Consider the following 19,797-nt stretch of genomic DNA (forward strand, 5'->3'; position numbering starts at 1 on the left):
AAGTTGTGAAGCCATCAAAACTTTTCCAATTCTCATACAATCTTATCAAATGAGCAAATCATAATTCGTAACAAAATTAATACGCTCAATTGATCAAACTTTAGTTCAATAAAAAAGAAAATTGAACATGGGTGTTAGTGTAACTACTCGTTAATATGTTATAAATATGCTATCAACTTGCAGATCGTTTAATATTTGATATAAACGGTTAGTAAATATATCTACAAACTTATAATTTTTTTTAACAAAATATAAACTTTTGGGTCAAGTTTTACATTTAAAAAAAATTGAAATCATGATTTGGAATCCCAAATCATACCTTTTTTTGGAGAATTCGAGATTTGAAATATATGAAGTTGAAGTTAAAATTTTGTGAAATTGCATAAACAAACGCTAATTTAAAATCGAAATAATATCTTGGCCAAACGCCTACTAAGACAGAGTAAATTGTAAACGGAGGGAAGAGTGTATTTTTAAGTTGTTCGTCGACCTAACTATTATATTCATTCCAAATGTACATGGGATCGAAGGGGTTGATAACTTTGAGTTTGGTCAAATTTTGAGCAAAGAAATTATGAGACTTGTCAACTACTTCTTCTTAGAGTTGTAAGAATTGACGGTTGCCGTCCAATAATTCGTGGATTTCACATATTTGAGGTAAGAATAGAACTCTACCTATGATAATCTTATAGTTATCAATATGTATGAAGTACAATTGAGTTATAGATTGAATTGTGATATGGCAACTTCTAAGAATCATTAGGGATTGATATTTGTAACCTCTACGTTTGTGAAATAGGACATCATATATTCTTGAAAATGGGAGAAAGATGTATAACTCAAAAGCAGTAGACATAAAATTGAGAACAAATAGCGTGTTGAAAGGGTCCAGTTATGCAATTAAGGTTTAGAAAGTCGAAACATGAACATGTGGTTTGTGGAAAAAAAAAATGAAAGGTCACATTTTCAAAATGGACAAAGATGCAAGCTAAGCGAAAGGTACATTTTTAAAAATATTCAAATTTCCAATTATGTGATTAAAGTTTAGAAAAGCGAAACATTAACATGTGGCTTGTGGAAAAAAGAAAATTAAAGGTCACATTTTCAAAATGGACAAAGATGCAAGCTAAGTGAAAGGTACATTTTTAAAAATATACAAATTTCCATTAAAGTTTAGAAAATCGAAACATGAACATATGGCTTGTGGAAAAAAAGAAAATGAAAGGTCACATTTTTAAAATGGACAAGATGCAAGCTAAGCGAAAGGTACATTTTTAAAAATATCCAAATTTCCAGTTATGTGATTAAAGTTTAGAAAATCGAAACATGAACATGTGGTTTGTGGAAAAAAAGAAAATGAAAGATCACATTTTCAAAATGGACAAAGATGCAAAATTAGCGAAAGGTACATTTTTAAAAATATCCAAATTTACAGTTATGTGATTAAAATCGAAACATGAACATGTGATTTGTGGAAAAAAAAGAAAATGAGAGGTCACATTTTCAAAATGGACAAAGATTCAAGCTAAGCGAAAGGTACATTTTTGAAAATATCCAAATTTCCATTACAGTTTAGAAAATCGAAACATGAACATATGGTTTGTGGAAAAAAAGAAAATGAAAGGTCAAATTTTCAAAATGGACAAGATGCAAGCTAAGCGAAAGGTACATTTTAAAAAATATCCAAATTTCCAGTTATGTGATTAAAGTTTAGAAAATCGAAACATGAACATGTGGTTTGTGGAAAAAAAGAAAATGAAAGATCACATTTTCAAAATGGACAAAGATGCAAAATTAGCGAAAGGTACATTTTTAAAAATATCCAAATTTACAGTTATGTGATTAAAATCGAAACATACATGTGGTTTGTGGAAAAAAAGAAAATGAAAGGTCACATTTTCAAAATGGACAAAGATGCAAGCTAAGCGAAAGGTACATTTTTCAAAATATCCAAATTTCCAGTTATGTGATTAAAGTTTAGAAAGTCGAAACATGAACATGCGGTTTGTGGAAAAAAAGAAAATGAAAGGTCACATTTTCAAAATGGACAAAGATTCAAGCTAAGCGAAAGGTACATTTTTACAAATATCCAAATTTCCAGTTATGTGATTAACGTTTAAAAAATCGAAACATGAATATGTGGTTTGTGGAAAAAAAGAAAATGAAAGGTCACATTTTCAAAATGGACAAAGATGCAAGATAAGTGAAAGGTACATTTTTAAAAATATCCAAATTTCCATTAAAGTTTAGAAAATCGAAACATGAACATATGGCTTGTGGAAAAAAAGAAAATGAAAGGTCACATTTTTAAAATGGACAAGATGCAAGCTAAGCGAAAGGTACATTTTTAAAAATATCCAAATTTCCAGTTATGTGATTAAAGTTTAAAAATCGAAACATGAACATGTGGTTTGTGGAAAAAAAGAAAATGAAAGGTCACATTTTTAAAATGGACAAAGATGCAAGCTAAGCGAAAGGTACATTTTTAAAAATATCTAGATTTCCAATTATGTGATTAAAGTTTAGAAAATTGAAACATGAACATGTGGTTTGTGGAAAAAAAGAAAATGAAAGGTCCCATTTTCAAAGGGGACAAAGATGCAAGCTAAGCGAAAGATACATTTTTGAAAATATCCAAATTTCCAGTGGTCCTTGGCTAGGCCTTCAAAAAGAGTGGCTGAATATGCCTTTTTTTTTAACTTTTCTTTTGATATAGTGGAAAAAACAAACTAAACAAGTAGTCATTTGGCCGTGAAAACCAAATATTTTTCACTTTATTTGAAATTTTGAAGTTGGAGTTGTGTTTGGTTATAGTTTTTGCGAAGAATATTTGGTCGTTTGAATTTATTGAAAGTGAAAAAAGTACAAACTTCAAGTTGTATTTGAAATTTTCATGGCCAAATACTGATTTTCAAATAAAGTGAAAAAACATAATTCGGGAAAAAGTGAAAATTTCTCATGGCCAAATGGGTCCTTAAAGATCTTAAAATCTTAGCATACTTGAATGTTCCGAGTTACTCTTGTGAAACAACCCTAGCAGATTCCTTGTTCTTCTAAACTAGAAAGATTTGTTTTTTAAACGGGTTCTACACAGTACAAATCTGGATTAATCGAATAGAATTATCTGCTGGTTGTCCCTTTTTTTTGGTTAATTGTTTAGCAACTTGCCCTCTTTATTTTTTCTTGCATCTTATGAACCTTTTAAATCACAGTGTAAAAATTTCTTTTGAGAAATTGTTAGATCACAATCTAATGTTTTAGGGTTCAACAACTTATGAGCAAATATCCAACTCGAGTCTAATGTCCTGAATGGTAATTTTTCAAGGGTTATATTTACACAACTTTTCAAAATAGCGACAATTTAAGTGATGACTCAAAAAGGGCTTAAAAAAAGGCACCCCAGTGCGCTAAGCTCCCGCTATGTGCGGGGTCCTGAATGGTAGTTTTTTCACGGGCTATATTGTATGCAATCTTAACCTGCATTTCTCTACGAGGTTGTTCCCACGGCTTGAACCTGTGATCTCCTACACCATGTCAACAATTTTACCTGTTACGTTAAGGCACTACTTAGACCTCAAAAAGGGAGCATAAATCAACCTTAATGTTTAACTGGATATCCACCTGATATCAGAGGATTATACTTTCAAAAAAAAAAAAAAAAAAGAGTGACACCATTTATGTCACGATTCAGCCTAGAATCCTCCATAGTCTTGATTTTCACTTCAATCAAATCTGGAAAAAATCTGGGAAAAGAGAGAAAGAGATAATATTAAGATCAAGTTGAAGAAACTGAAGCAGTTGATTGTTAGTTTGGTTGCATAATTGCAGAGGGTCCCATTCATTATGTGATTAAAAGTTAACTAGAAAATCCGACACATGAACATGGGGCTTATGGAAAAATATATACTACGTGGAACCAAGAGATATGTTGTACACTGGTCCGCAACCTAAATTTGTTTGGATGTCTTGATATTTTCGTCCACATTTTTATATTGAATTTAAAATTATACGAACGGATAATGAAAGTAAATATTTGTGCGACCAGAAGTAAATCATACTATCTTGGCTCTTAAAAAAAAAAGAAAAAAAAAAGAAAAAAAAACTATCTTGGCTCTTTCGTTCTTCTTTTTATTTTTTCCTTTTAATAGAAGTATTTTCTTGTTTTAATCAATTAATTTTTTATAAGCTTCTACACCAATTGATATTGTTATAGACATTTCTCTCACCGGGGACAATTGAAATTAATAGATGTCTGTGTTTTCTTTTGGTTCATTATTATAGGGAATGACAAAGATGAAAGCTAAGGGAAAAATATATTAGACATGCTCGATAGAAGGTGAGGTGGCCTGGGGGGGGGGGGGGGGGGGGGGGATTATAGGCAATGACAAAGATGAAAAATATTTTCTTTAAAATATGAGAAAAATGTTTTCCTAAAAAATTTGACGGTAAACATATTCCAGATAAATAAAAACACACCGGCACCATCCATCCACACCCCTAACCTGCCTACCCCCACCCCCAACCATGAACCACTTCCACCCCAACTTCCACTCCACACCTCCACCCCTACCCCCCGCTTACCCCACCTCCCAAATGCCTACCCCACTAAAACGAGTAAGGAAAATCACTTATTTTCCGAGAAAATACCTTTTGGGAAAACATTTTCCTTTATACCAAACACACCCATATAACAAAAACATCATAATTTGCAGAACCAAATGCCCAAATTTGAAAATGTCATAAAACCCTTAAACCCTAGATTGCAAATAACTATAAAATAGGATTATAACTAGCCTGGAGGTCTCAAACTAGCTCTCTTACGTTTAGGTTTGTTACTTGGCCTTCGCTTTGGTAAACGTGTATCAGTTAAGCTGTGAAAAGCAGCACTGGATGATGGTGGAATCCATGGAACCCTAACTCGGAAATTGTTGAACAAATTACTGAGTTCCGGTACCGGAGTTATGGTGGTGGTTGCCGGAGCAAAAGCGAATATAGGTCGGGTCGATAAGAGTTCTCTTGAAAAAATGGGTCGGATTATCGATCTCAGGGCTCCGAAACCTATTTTTGGTAGCTCGATAATTTGCCAAAAATGGCCGGAGACAGCTGTGATTTCGCGTGGGAGAGATGGTTTAGGGCTACTGTGTTCGTTTTGTGTTTTGTGGAAAATGAAAGAAACCTGGGTCGGGTTGGGGGACTGGATCTTTGGACCAATTTGGGCTGAAATGGGAATTAAATGGGCAATTTGCATGATTGTTTTTATTCAGGGTGGTCTTTAATTTTTGTCTTTCGCTAAATACCCCCGTTACGAGTTTGAATCCGAGCTCTGTCAATTTTTTTTTTTTAAATTACAACATAGAAGTTGGATTCGCAAGACAGAGTTTTGCAGTTTAGGTAGACTTTTGCTACCTTCAGGCGTAAGGCAAACTCTACCTTAAGACATAAGGCAAACTCTACCTTAAGGCAGAGTTTTGGCTTTAGGTATAAGGCAAAAACTCTACCTTAAGTTAGATGTTTGCATTAAGGCAGAAAAAGAAAAAAATGTTTTATCTCAAAAGTTGGTGGACCCAAAATTTATAGACTTAACAATGCAAGATTTGAGTCCATCTACTTGTAAGACAAAAAAAAAAAAAAGCCTCACACAACTAATATTAGTTGTATGGGGAATAAAATAAAAATTTGTGATGTAAGGATCTTCCAATTGAACCAAAGAACTTGAGATGAACCTAACTGCATATATTTTACTTCTTTGTTTTTTCTCAAGTTTATGATCGATATGTTATGAGCAACATACATGGCACGAGATAATTTCACGCGTTCTATGATAGGATCGGAAATCAGCAGCTCTAATTTTCAATTAATGACTTCTGTAATTTAGAGCAAAGAAAGTGTTAAACTTGAGTAAGAATTTCATTTCGAATACGAAGAAATATTTATGATTTGTATAAATATTTTTAAGTTATATGAACTTATTCACGAGAAATCTGTAAAATAAATATATAAAGTCTTTTGATAAGTCACTTGCTTTTGTTCGAATCGTAATGGGTGATATACAGGTGGTCATTTCTTCGAACATTGGATTGTGGACCACATTGTACAGGTAGTTTTCAATCATATTTGTTTCCCTACATTAAATGAAAAAAATGTTGAAAATTCAAAACAATTATTCTATTTGAAGTTTTGAAAAATCAATTTAAGTTATTTTACTGAGAATACAAATTTGTGAATACGTCCATCTTTTGAACGATAATAATAACGACATAAGTAATAACGAGCAATCTTCGAAATCAATTGAAAGATCAGAAACAAATAAGCAGCGCTGCAAGTAAACAGATTTGTAATAATATTGGAAATGAGTATTTGTAAAAATTGTTACAGTATGAGAATGTCACGAATTATTATTCATCACAATCGTATCCTTTGACTACATTTTTTTTTTTACCTTTTTTCCTCTAAAAGCAAATTCCACGTTCTCCAATATATATATTTTATAATTCTTCTATTACTTTTTTCCCTCTAAAAGCAAATTCAACATTCTCTAATATAAAAGAAAGTTTTAAATCCTTCTTTTACTTTTTTCCTCTTAAAGCAAATTCCACATTCTCCAATATAAAAAAGGGGTCCGACTTCTCTCCATTGTCCTTTCTCTCCATTTCGTCTAGTACACATCTAGATGAGAGACATGTGCCCTATCTAATTTTCAAAGGTCAAGATTTAATTACATTGACAAGTATTATAACCATAGTTACGTGAATAAGTTTTGAAAAACTACTCTCCAGATTTGGTAATAAAATAAATTTCCCACAAATTTTGGTACACATTAATATCATTAATTTCATATTATATTCTTATATTCAAATATTAAAATTGTAGAAGATGAACCTAACAACGTGTTTATTTAGCCTGATAAACAGTAGCCTTCGAAAACATTTTGGCTTTAGAAGAATATTTTCTTTTATTTCACAAAAAAGAAGATGATAAAAGAGTATTTTCTAAAAGAATAGATTTCTTTTTTTCCTTGTCAATTACAGTAGCCACCGCGCACGTGCATCCGTCGATCCTTGAATTTTAGAATTTGGATATTTTACATTTGTAATTCTGATGCCCTCTTGCCTTTTCTTTTATTGTATGGTTTTTGTCAACATTGATAATCTTTCCCTTGTTTTGTTTCTCAACATAATATTTCAAAAATAAATTTACTTGTACAGAAAGTTGTTCGAACCTCAGCTTAAATGTCGCATAGTTAACATTTATTAATATATAAGATGAAATTAATAATATTTATTTATGATGGTATAATATGAATGTTGCAATTAAATTTTTTACTAAATATATAAATAGCTTTTTTAAAATAGACAAAAAGAAAGTAAGGAGTCGTTTGGACTTTGGACACGATATGAAATCAATAATTTGAAATCATAATGATTTGAAATTGAATTTTTGTTTGGACATGTAATTTGAATTTTTTAAGTTGTATTTTGTCTCATACACATAAAACCCCCCCACAAGTTGTGAAACCATCAAAACTTTCTCAATTCTTATACAATCTTACCAAATGAGCAAATCATAATTCATAACAAAATTAATACTTTATTATAAAGCCTTTCTAAAAAATATAACATCAATTGATCAAACCGTTATGATAGTAAGAATTCCTAATACCTTCCACAACTAATTCTTTAAGATCGTTATTATCAACACTTTTCCAGTAATTATAATGAATGTATTTAAGTATTTGCAAATTCGCCAACTTGCAGAGTTTCTCCATATCAAGCACATTAAATGTCTTAAGTTAATCAAATTTGTTTTTTGGGAGATGATCCGATTAAGCAATACTAACATAGTATTACATAAAACATTGCTTTAAATGTGAATAAGTAAGATAACATATAGTAGACCACTTAATTAAAACATCACAAAATTATTTTTTGCATAGAATCGCTGTATTTAGACACAAGGAAAGGATCCTTCTAAGATGGTGAAGATGAAATCCTATAATTAATTCCCTAACAAACTAGTATTAAAAATAAAAGTAAACTAATTTATTTACAGTTTTGCCCTTATGGTGGCTACAGCTGTACAACTTATTCTTGCTGCTGGGCACGTGTTTACCCAAACCCTTGGTATACATAACCAAACAAATCGGATTCCTTCAACCTCTCCACGGCTTTCATTCTCTCTGGAATCTCCTTTAGCTTGAAACAGCCAAGGATACTCAGACCTTTAATAAGAGGCATTGCACTTGTGCCTAAAAAAATAAAAAATAAAAAATTGTAAAGGTATAAAAATTAAACCTAATACTAAGAGATCCGTGATAGAATGAGTAATACTAAGAGATCTGAGTAAAATCAATTAAAGAAATGGTGATTAGGGATTGGGATTTGTTACCTCTGCTATTATGAAATAGGATATCATATATGCTTCAAATGCTTCATCAATACTCAGATCTCTTCAACATCTCTTTCATTCTCTCTGGAATCTCCTTTAGCTTTGGACAGACAAAGATACTCAGACGTTTAATCAGAGGCATTGCACTTGTGCCTAAATCCCATCTTTCTAGGTGGGGAAGACATTTAAGACGAAGGAACTCCAGTTGATTGAAGCTGTTATCACTGCAGGTAATTTCTTCTCCAAAATAAGCTCCGTCTAATAATTGGAGATCCCTTAGGTTTGGCAACATTCCTAGAATAGGCATCAGATCTTCCATGAGACTTGACGCCTGAAGGACCATCATTGTGACTGAATTTGGAAATGGGGGCAATTTTTCTATTCTCCCAAATAACCACAATTTCTGGAGCTTTTGGCAACAACTAAGAAATTCTAGGGCTGGGAATGATTCATTAGGCTCACACCCCAATTGGAGAGTGCTAAGGTTTTGCAAGCTGCTAATGTTGTTTAGGGAGTAAGATTTCTTAATACCTCTCATGCTTAATTCTCGAACATTGACTAAATCAACTCGGTCAACATCTTTCCACTGATCACAACGAATGCCTCTAAGAACTTGAAGACTTGTGAGTTTGTTTATATGTTGCAGAGGTTCTGAATATGGAGCAACTAAATGTCTTAGATTTACTAGGTCGGCTGTCTCCGGGGGTAGTTGGTATGGGTCAAAGTTGTCTTGGACATCAAGTGTCTGTAAATTCTTGAGGTTGCCTATGGAGGAGGGAAGAACAGGGATACCTCTCAATCTTAAGAACTTAAGGTGGTACAAACTTCCTATGGCATCAGGTACTACATATGTTTTTCCACCACTAGAACCCAAGTACAACACATATATATGTTGGAACTGATTACGGAACTTTATAAGACTTAACTTATAAAAATCTCTATCGAAAAACAAAACTGACCTTAACTTCAAGATAGAAAGATCAAGTGAGAGGTACCTTTGTGCTTGACCATGAACGACATGTCTGAGACATAAGGGGGATATGGAGTGATTTCTTTGATCATAAATGCCAAAGAAGTTTTTCTCCGATGCCTTTTCTACAGCAAGATCCCGAAGTAGATCATGAATCCTGCATTGAGTAACTTCTTCCCAAAATGTATCTGCCACTTGAACCAAGCTTCGTCTTATCAGCTCATTCAGGAAGCCTTCAGCGACATCCTCCATTCTTTCTTCTCCTCTTGGTATGAATCCCTCCGCCAGCCACAACCGCCTTATGTCTTCCGCAGGGATCACATGATCTTCCGGGAAAATACCGAAGTAAAGAAAACACTGCTTGAGCATTGTTGGCAAATCATTGTAGCTCAATGATAGTATGTAGGAGATTTCAACAGAATCATCTCTAATATTCTGCCAAAGGTGGTCCTTCACCTTTTGCCATTGTTCTAGCCCCTTTTTATGCGAAAGTAGTCCACTTAATACAACAATGGCAAGAGGTAAGCCTTTACACTTGTCCACCATATCCTTAGCTAGCCTTTCCATTGTTGGGACCATTACCCGAACATCGAGTAGTTTCTTGCAAAAGAGGTCCCAACTCTCTTCTTGGTTAAGGTAACGAAGTTTATGGACAAAACCTTTGTCTTCTGCTCTTTCGGCAACTTCCTCCTTCCGCGTGGTAATAATGACTCTGCTGCCATTCTTGCTATCTGGGAATGCTCTTTTCAGACTTTTCCAAGCTTCTCTATGCCATAAATCATCGACCACCACAAGGTATTTGCGTTCTTTTAATAGATCACGAAGGTGACATTCTAGATCTATTTCAGTCATCTTTTCCAACAAATCTAGATCTTCCTTGGTGCGTCCTTGGATAGATTTTATGATACCCATAAGAAGATCCATAGTATTGTACTCTTGAGAAACACATATCCACGCGCGTATTGGGAAACTAGAGACTATATTAGGACTATTGTAGAGGTTTCTCGCAAGAGTGGTCTTGCCTAGTCCGCCCATACCATAAATGGAGATGGCGCTTCTGTGAGGTTCTGCTTTGAGAAGTTCAGCTAGCAATCTTTCTACAACATCCTGAAAGCCAACAAAAATGTGATCCTGATCATCCACATAGGAGGTAGTTCTCCTCAGTCTTCTGACCATGGCAGACCGATTGTTTGGTGGATTACTTGGCCCTTCTCCTGCAATATTATCAATACTTCTAATACCATAAGTCTCTCGTTTGCTTTTGATGTCCATGATTCGCTGCTTGAGTGATTGAATCTCCTTGCCAACTTTGTGGAATTTGGTCTCCTTCCTACAAATGCAAGCGCAAGCCTTCAGATGACTTGCAAATCCATCGTCACTATATCTACCAGCCTCGAAGCTGTAAGTCTCCAGTATAGCGACAGCGTCATTAGCAAAAGAGTTGATTTGAAACACCCATTGTCACTCTTTGATCTTCACTTTGCTTTTCCTCTGCATCTTTGAGGAAAGATTGCATGAACCGCAGCTCATCAGTCAACCACTGCACATCCTCTCTTATACTTAAACGCAAGCCAACTTCTTGTATGAGGAAATAGCCCAGTTTCTGAACTGCAAACGACACAAAGGCATCAACCATTTTCAAGAGTCTTGATATTTAGTATATTCAGAGCTGGAAAAAACGGGCTGTATGGAAAATATTGGAAGAAAGCTGGAGAAAGAGAAACAGTGGAGATAAAACTAAGATCAAGTTGAAGAAACTGAAGCCGTTGATTGTGAGTTTTATAAGAGATGAATACTGTTTTTGTGTTAATGAATTGAGTGTTCAAGATGGTTCATTAATAAAGTGATTAAAGCATAAAAAATCCGACAGGTGAATATGGGGCTTGTGGAAAAGTATATGTGGGGAAAAGTTAAAAGTAACAATATTATGTGTTGTACAGTGGTCCACCACCTAATAATACTGTTTAGTCAATATAAAAAAAGTTTTAAATCCTTCTTTTACTTTTTCCCTTTAAAAGCAAATTTCACATTCTCCAAAATATATATATATATATATATATATATTCTTCTATTATTTTTTTTCTTCTAAAAGCAAATTCCACATTATACTCCTATGTTTTAAATTCTTCTATTATTTTTTCCCTCTAAAAGCAAATTCCACTTTATCTTAAATTATTTACTCACAAGAATTGTAATCCAGACGAGAAAATTAAAGCAGGTGATTTGATTTGCTGCCTTGGAAAGATGGTATTGTGCTTTGAATTTTGTCTTTATCTGGGTCTTTTTTTTTTTTTTTTTTTTTGCAATTTCGTGCTTCAGTTACAGGGATTTCAATTTAGTTTTCATGTAATATACTTATTCGTGAGTTAAGCCAAAGCTGTATTTGAGATCAATTAAGCAATCTCAAGCATTATTATTGAAAGCTAGGAGATTTGATTAGCAGATTTGGGATGCATTGTGACTTTTTGGCTTTTATCACAATCATGATTTTCATGCAAATTCTAATTTCTTGCTTCAACTGCAGGCTATTTATGTAAATTAAGGACTACCAGGCTGTCTTTGAAGTTCAAACGTGTTTTGTCGTGATTTCCGCTTTGAATTTCTGCAAAAGCTTCTGCCATGGTCCATATCTAACTCTGTCTCTTTATCATAACAGTAAGTCTTTTATATTATAAGTTCTAATTCCGATTAAAATCCTAACCGGTTGCAGTTTTCAGCTTTGAAACTGATACAACTTCTCAGAGAAAAGGATGAAAATGGTCCCTTAACTATGATAGTAGGTTCAAAATAGTCCCTTAACTATGCACTTAACGGTTTTAGTCCTTTAAGTTTGTTACAAGTTAACAAAAATGGTCCCTTAACTATGAGAGTAGGTTCAAAATAGTCCCTTAACTATGCACTTAACGGTTTTGGTCCTTTAAGTTTGCCATAAGTTGACAAAATGGTCCCTTAACTATGAGGGTTGGTTAAAAATAGTCCCTTAAGTATGCACTTAACGGTTTGATAATGTCAGAAAATGATGTCTCGAAACACAAAGACCGACGGACTCTATCGATTAAAACTGAGGGAATCCATCGACTAAATAAAATACACTAGACTTTAGAAATAAATTAGAAATAGCAGAAACTAAAAAAGTTGTCACTACCAAAAACAAGCGAAAAAAATGATGGACGGAAACCGATGGATAAAATCGAGGGACACTATTTTTTTTTTAATTTTTATTGTTTTTTACGAAAACCAACGGAAGTCCATCGGTTATTTTTGAGGAAAAATGCGTAGAATTTCATCCTATAACCGACTAACGTCCGTCGGTTTTGTCCCGAGTTATTTGACCGATCTAGAGTTCTCACTAATTTTTTCCTTTTTTTCATAGTTCTCGTCAAATCTAACAAACAGAGTTCGATGAATATTTTGTCGAGACTAAAACTGTCAACTTATGGCAAACTTAAAGGACCAAAACCGTTAAGTGCATAGTTAAGGGGCTATTTTGAACCTACTCTCATAGTTAAGGGACCGTTTTTGTTAACTTTGTAACAAACTTAAAGGACTAAAACCGTTAAGTGCATAGTTAAGGGACTATTTTGAACCTACTATCATAGTTAAGGGACCATTTTTTTCCTTTTCTCCAACTTCTCACACGTTCCCCCACTCCTTTTTTTTCTTTTAAACTTTGATTCTTCTGAACTTTTCACTTTTCATATGTTTTTCCCAAATTTTGAAATCACATTCTGTATCTAAACAAATTAATATGCTAACCGGCTTTATCATAACCATATATTGATACAAGATTCTATCCAAAGTTACCATTTCAGTTTTATATAGTTCTTCAGAAGAAAGTGTGAGAAGTCCCAAGAATGTAACTGCTGCAGATTAACAGTTTCTTCCCTATTTGTGATAGTGGTAGTTTTAGGGCAGACAAATTTGAGGCAGATACAACAACAAATGGCGAGTTACCACAATTGCATAATGACACAAACTGGAGGTAAGAATCCTCTCAAATCCTTGAAGGTTCCATTGTTTCTCGAAATACTCTCAAATCCTTGAAGGTTCTGCTTTTGATCCATTTCAATCTGTTCCTGAAATATTACAAAATGGAGGTAAGAATCCTTCGAGGTAGACTCTGTTTGATTATTGTTTTTGTGCTTTTCTTTACCTTGAGTTAAGTTCTGGATGAGAAGATACTGATATATTAGAGAAGTTGTATAGAGGTTTGTTGTTGATGATTGTTAATCTCTTTTTCTGAATGAGTTTCTTATCTCTGGTGAAAAAAAAATTTCTTATCTCTAGGTTTGTATCTTTGCACATTGTCACTTTTACATAGTGCAGTGGGGTTGGATGGGGTTTTCTAGCGAAATAGTACAACAAATTGAGCTAAATCAAATAAGAGTTAGGCGGGAACTTCATATTCTTAACCTGACATTATCCTTTATTCTTTTAGCTTTTCCATTTAATTAAGGGTAGAAGACAAAACACGAACCGGGGTAAATTTTCATTTTTACATATAGACTATATCTTTCCATGGTCTAATGCTTATTTAGATTAACCGATTGTATAAATTCTACAATAAGATTTTGAAGCATCTGCATCTCTGATCAGTTGTTGCTTCTTCCAGTGCAGACCTGCAGGATGCAGTTTAGAGTGAAAAGTATGGATTGACAACTAAATTACGAGAATTCATTTTCAAACTAGAGGTAGAGTCTCTAACCGCATGAATAAGCGCTCAGGCGTGTGACAAAACTTAATATGCATCTTTTTAGGCTCAAAGTTTGGCACAAGAATTTTGGTAAAGAACTTTTAATACCTCAGTTTCTTTGGGCAGTTACTGAATGCATTGATTAAAATCAGTCTTCTTTCTGTACAAAGGAAAAAATGCCAACCTCTCTTTTAGAGGAATTCTTTTCTTATTGAGTTTTTCATCTAACTTTGCATTTATATATAATGAGATTAATTAAGATGTGTGTTGTAGACACTATTGTTGGTTCATCTATGGTTGAGGTATTAGATTCTTTGGCTTTTTATCTTAGTAATTTTCTAGGAAACATTTTTGAATAAGACACCTACTCAGCGTCAACAAAGATAGTCTTGATAGATTGCTGAGAGATGCATCTTCGCATATATAGTATAAGACACGGTTGTCGGGAATTATTTGATTCTTTACTTATTTGAGGCAGAATAGAATCTACATTAAAAAGCATTCTAGCAGGTTGTCCAGGATTAGATTGCCCAGATAGTGGAGACAAACGACAAAACATATATTTGGTGAAGTAGTACTAACTACTAATAAGCGGAAGCAATGGGTGATGATCTCCAGAGGCTATAACTCGATGGCAAAAGATTGCAGGGCAGATTCATATGGAGTTATAACAACAAATATGGACAGTGATGTTTTAGAAGTGAGTTAATAATACTTTTTTGAAATGTAGATGGCGCTTTTGGTGGCAACGACCAACGGAGGATCAAAAAAGCAAAAGATGGTCAGTGTTCTCTTCTGGTCTTTTACTGTACATGAAATGGTAATCTGCTGGACATATTCTTTCTATTTTCATTAACTGGGATTGTGGCTTCTGTCTTTTGTGAAAATACTGATTTGTGCCATCATCTTTAGTCTTTGTTACTTTGTATTGGTACTTGGTGCTGTTTCTGCAATTCATGCAATCTTGATCTTAATTACTACCATGAAATGAATGTGACGCAGCATTTAAGTAGACGAAAGAGGGACCGAAGAGGGCGCCGTCTGGTAAGCTTAAAGCAGGACCTTTATCGAAAACATTTAGACAATAATGCTTTTTAGTATGTTTATCGGACGTGGGAGTTGTCCATGATGTTTTCCACCCAAAATGACTTCCTTCATATCAAACACACATCATTTCTTAATGACATCATTTTTTTTTTTTGAAACTGGTAACTGTTTAATGACATCATTTTGATGCCACTCAAATTTAATTACTTTAAAGGCTAGATCACGTCAGGCGTAGAAGGGATGTAATTAAAATTGAGTTAGTAAATTAGACTTCTAATGATTGATTATTTTGGCATGCATTGCGTCTCTGCTTTTGCAGTAAAATTGTGTCCTTTATAGTTTGCATCAGGTGTCTGAGCTTGTGTGTACAAAATCAGAAAAATAAGGGACTACAATAAATCGACGAGGAATTCGTGAATTTTTTTAACTCAAATTGCAGGAACTATACTGAAGCTAGTTAGATAAATGAACTCCTCTGCTATGCGAGTATGAACGAAAAAAATTAAAATGTAGACTTGCTTCTATGGAATCCATGAACTAGAAAGTTCAAGAAATTGCCAGATGCTACACCTATTGGTACACCTGTTTGTTCTAAATATGGTTTTGGATATGATGAGTTCTGTCATGATTATAAGGTAGTATTAGTTATGTTTTATGATTGCACATATGTAAGTTTGGATCCTATTAAGGTCAAAATACATAGTCTAAAGAGTGATTACTGGAGAACAGTTGTTGAGGATTTTCAAGGCGGAATGCGATCCACTCAGGCGGGTAAGTTTTCAAATGGGAAGCTTCATTGGGCTGCGAATGATGATGACTGAACATCATTTCTATTGATTTGACCGATGAGAAATGGCGGAAGGTTGAGCAGTCCTGCTATGGAGAAGGATATAGTCTTTTGCATCTGGCAGTGTTGAGAAGTGATCTTTCTGTCTGTTGTAATTATATGAGTAGTCACACAGATGTGTGGGTTATGAAAGATTATGGGGTTAAAGAGTCTTGGATAAAAATGTATACCATCAAATATCTTAGTGATTTTGAGAATACTTATTTTTCTCGTTTGCTTCCTTCAACTCTTTGCATGTCAAAAAAAGGTGAAATATTGCACTTAATTGGATCAACTCTGATGATACACAATCCAAAGAATGAATCGTCCAGATATACAAAGGTTGCTGAGGTTCGTAACTGTTTCGCAGCAAACATCTACATTGAAAGCCTAATTTGGCCCCTTTTACAAAACGAACCAAGCACACAACAAGAATGAAGGTTGTGAAAGCACAAATGAATGACAATGGTGTAGCTAATGACTTGTAAGTGTTCCACCTGATACATTTTTCTGTTTCTTTGTCAAACATAAAAAAAGCATGTCATACTCTAGGAACTTCTTTGCACTGCATTTGCTTATAGATTTTATTTTCCCTTTTGTTTTTGCGTATTTCCATAAAATAATTTTGTGACGACAGTTATTTGGTTGTGGTGCTTGGTGTCTTCTACTCTCAAAGTAAATGACATTAGACATTGTAAATCTTTTTGAGCAATGAGTTAACGGGACGTGTCGTCCCTCTAAGAGCTTTTGCAGCTGGTGAATTGAATTAGCAGTGGCTGACCGAACTGCATGTATTCTTTATTATTGATGCTAGAGGAAAGGGAACTCTGCCTTCTGTTTCGGTAGATTAGATTAGTCAGAGAACTTTCTTTAGCTCTAAGACTAGGGATCCAAGGAATTGGTGGGAATCCAGAAGAAAGAAAATCCCACTCTTAGAACATTTTGGTGGTTTTCCTTGTTGCTTAGATCTAAACTGTTTTTACCTGTCAAATGACATATCATGGGGTGCTTGGTTAACTGATATGTACCTTTTGAGATTTTAAGAAATGAAAGCTGATGTTAAGAACAATTAATCTATCCCCTGCTGACTGCATGAACCAAAATGACGAAGCATGGTTTTTCCGTGTCCTCAATGTTTATTCTTTGTTCCATGTGCATTGAGAGTGACTTCTCCATGTTCGCTAGTTGCATATCCCACTTTGTCGTCTCTGTAGCTTGAATGCAGACGAAGCTCAGAACAAGCTTTTCCTTCCCTTGAATATCTGATGTATGTAGTATCTTGAGATTGTCGTGGCACAAGGTTGAACAAGCTTCTACTACTCTTGATTTCTTCTTTTGTATGTAGTATCTTGAGATTGATTTTGAACTACAAGCAGATCTTCCCTCTGCTACTTATATGTTGATGCTAGTGATGATTTGTTCAACTTCTAATGAATATCCAGTGATGCATGGTGAAAGGAAGGACATTATAAAAGCTGTTGGTAATTTTCTGATATAGTATCTAGTTTTGGAGGTTTTCTTGTTGCTTATATCTTGCTGTTATTGCTTCGACTCTGTCTTCCATTATTTTAGTTATACAATCAGTGGCTGTTTCTTCCTTCACTTTAGCATTAATGTTGACATTAGCAAAATGGTTGAATGAGGATAAAGCAATTAGCTGCTATGATCACGAGAGTAGATTGGGAATACCTGTGAACACGGAATTCTAGGAGACATAGATTGGGTATGAAGCTTTATTTAATAGGATCCTGTCGGCTTTAGAGTATATGAAAGTGCAAATGTTTGTCATCTTTGTCGTTTCAAACTGGAAGGTTCCCGATATAATGAATTCTCTTATCTTGTTCTTAATAGAGCTTATTATATCAAAGTTGTCTTTTCACGAATCTTCATACATTCTGTTGAATCTTTCATTCATGATATTAATAGTTCAAAAAGAACTAGGTGTTGTGGTTAGGTTGTGTATCATAAAGTAAGAGATGAAAAGCCTTGTCAAGTAAAACTCTACTTCATTATGGTATAAACTATTTGTTGTGGCATTGTGGAGATTTAATTCATGTTAAGAGCAACTAATTCATGGTGTCAAGTATTTGTTGTGGCGTAGCTTTTCTCCGTTCTTAATGTTCATTGTATATTCTCTTATTTCCATGTGCATAGACAAAGACTTCCGTGTGTTCGTTAATTGCATATCTCACTTTGTTGTAGCATGAACGCGTCGTGACAGAGTTGAACAAGCTTCTCCTTCTCTTGAATTTCTGGTGTATGCAGTATCTCGAGATTGTTGTGACAAAATGTTGAACAAGCTTATCCTTGTATACAGTATCTCTCTGGATCACAAGTTGATGTTGATCCCCCAGCTACTTACATGTATGATGATTTTAGTGATGATTTGTTCAAATTGTAATGTTATTTTAGTCAAAGAAGTAGAAGGTATCCGGTGATGCGTTGTTAAAGGAAACTTATACAGTAATGTACTTGATAACTTTCTGATGCTTTTGGTTTTAGAATATTTCTGCTAATTAACTCTAAATTCCTTTATATATGGCTTGAGTTAAGAGATGTACATTGCCATCTTTTTACAGCAACAACATAGTTACGTTGCCATCTTTTTACAGTTACAATATCAACAAATGCATCGAGGAACAAGTAACTGATTTTGGTTAACTGCGGTGTACGGAGTAGCTTGTCGCATACCTCTAATATTATTCAATCTGCATTAAAGGGGCATGGTTAAGTTAACCCCTAAAATCTCACACCAGAAGCCAATGTGATTTAGAGGGAACAACCCTGCTTCCGAATGACACACTCATTTTGTTGGCTTTGTATCATTGTAGGCTTTGGAGTTTGAAGACACATTCAGATATAGAGACATGCAAGTGAACCAAAAATGTAGTGTTTCAAAACAGCAAGCAGTCAGTGGATCATTTGCTTCTGCTTTACAAAAGCTTTTACAAAGACTAAGGTTGTGTTTAGTAAGACAGAAAACGTTTTCCACGGAAATTATTTTTGTTACAAAAGCAGAAGCTTTTACAAAGACTAAGGCTGTGTTTAGTAAGACAGAAAACGTTTTCCTCGGAAATTATTTTTGAAGAACATATTTTCTCGGAAAATAAGCGATTTTCTAGGAAACTATCATTTTGAAGAGCATTTGATATTCATAGCAAAACTTAGTAATGCTGACATTATTTTTATCGATTTTTTGATTTGTGGTATTAAATAACATGCGTTTGTATAGTTTTTAAATAGTGCTGAATAGGGCGTGTTAGAACATAAATAGTATTGGTATGTTAATGACATGATTTATTATGTATAAAAATAATATTTAAAAGGGTGTATAACTAATATACGTATTAGTTATACATAGATTGATAACACTACCAAATGAAGGATTAAATAATACATGTGAATCCACGTTCAAATCATCCTAAGAGGAAACCACGTTCATGCTGGACATGTGAAGCCATAGTATAAGCTTCGGACAATGGCACGGATGAAGTATTGGGGGTTTTCTAAAAGTAGGTGTAGGTTAATGGGTCCGGTTGTAAATTGATTGTGTCTAGTTACATTTGGACCAATAAATTAATGTCATATATATAATTAAAAATTTTATATATTCCACATCAGCTTCCGTTAAAAGGTATGACAACTTTAAGCTTAAATTTAACCTCATGGGCAATTATGATCTAATAGGTGGAAGAAGGCCAATTTTGAACTATTTCCAACAAGTTCAGGCATTTTTTATCCTTTCACTTTATTTTTCAAGGCATAAGGCTTTTGATTAAGGGTAAGTTAAGTAAAACACATTGTTATTTTTTATTCATTTTCACCCTCAACGTTGCTATAAAAATCAAACTCTCCCTCAAATTTGAACAATAGACA

General features: G+C 34.0%; 1 long non-coding RNA gene and 1 pseudogene across 13 annotated transcripts; one reads left to right on the plus strand and one right to left on the minus strand.

The window, feature by feature from the left end:
- Positions 1 to 7,867: 7,867 nt before the first annotated feature.
- Positions 7,868 to 11,264, minus strand: LOC132613600 (disease resistance protein RPP13-like; annotated as a pseudogene).
- LOC132613601 (uncharacterized) lies at positions 8,482 to 18,436 on the plus strand. Of its 13 annotated transcripts, none has more exons than XR_009572026.1 (7): positions 11,463 to 11,602; positions 11,880 to 12,010; positions 13,254 to 13,452; positions 13,968 to 14,046; positions 14,559 to 14,829; positions 15,825 to 16,405; positions 18,124 to 18,436. It is a non-coding gene; the product is annotated as an uncharacterized LOC132613601 (long non-coding RNA). The 13 variants fall into 13 exon arrangements; XR_009572025.1 differs by having other exon boundaries at positions 13,973 to 14,046; XR_009572024.1 differs by having other exon boundaries at positions 13,254 to 13,337.
- Positions 18,437 to 19,797: the final 1,361 nt, after the last annotated feature.

This window comes from Lycium barbarum, chromosome 10 (genome assembly GCF_019175385.1).
Source record: "Lycium barbarum isolate Lr01 chromosome 10, ASM1917538v2, whole genome shotgun sequence".
In the NCBI taxonomy this organism is placed as follows: Eukaryota; Viridiplantae; Streptophyta; class Magnoliopsida; order Solanales; family Solanaceae; genus Lycium; species Lycium barbarum.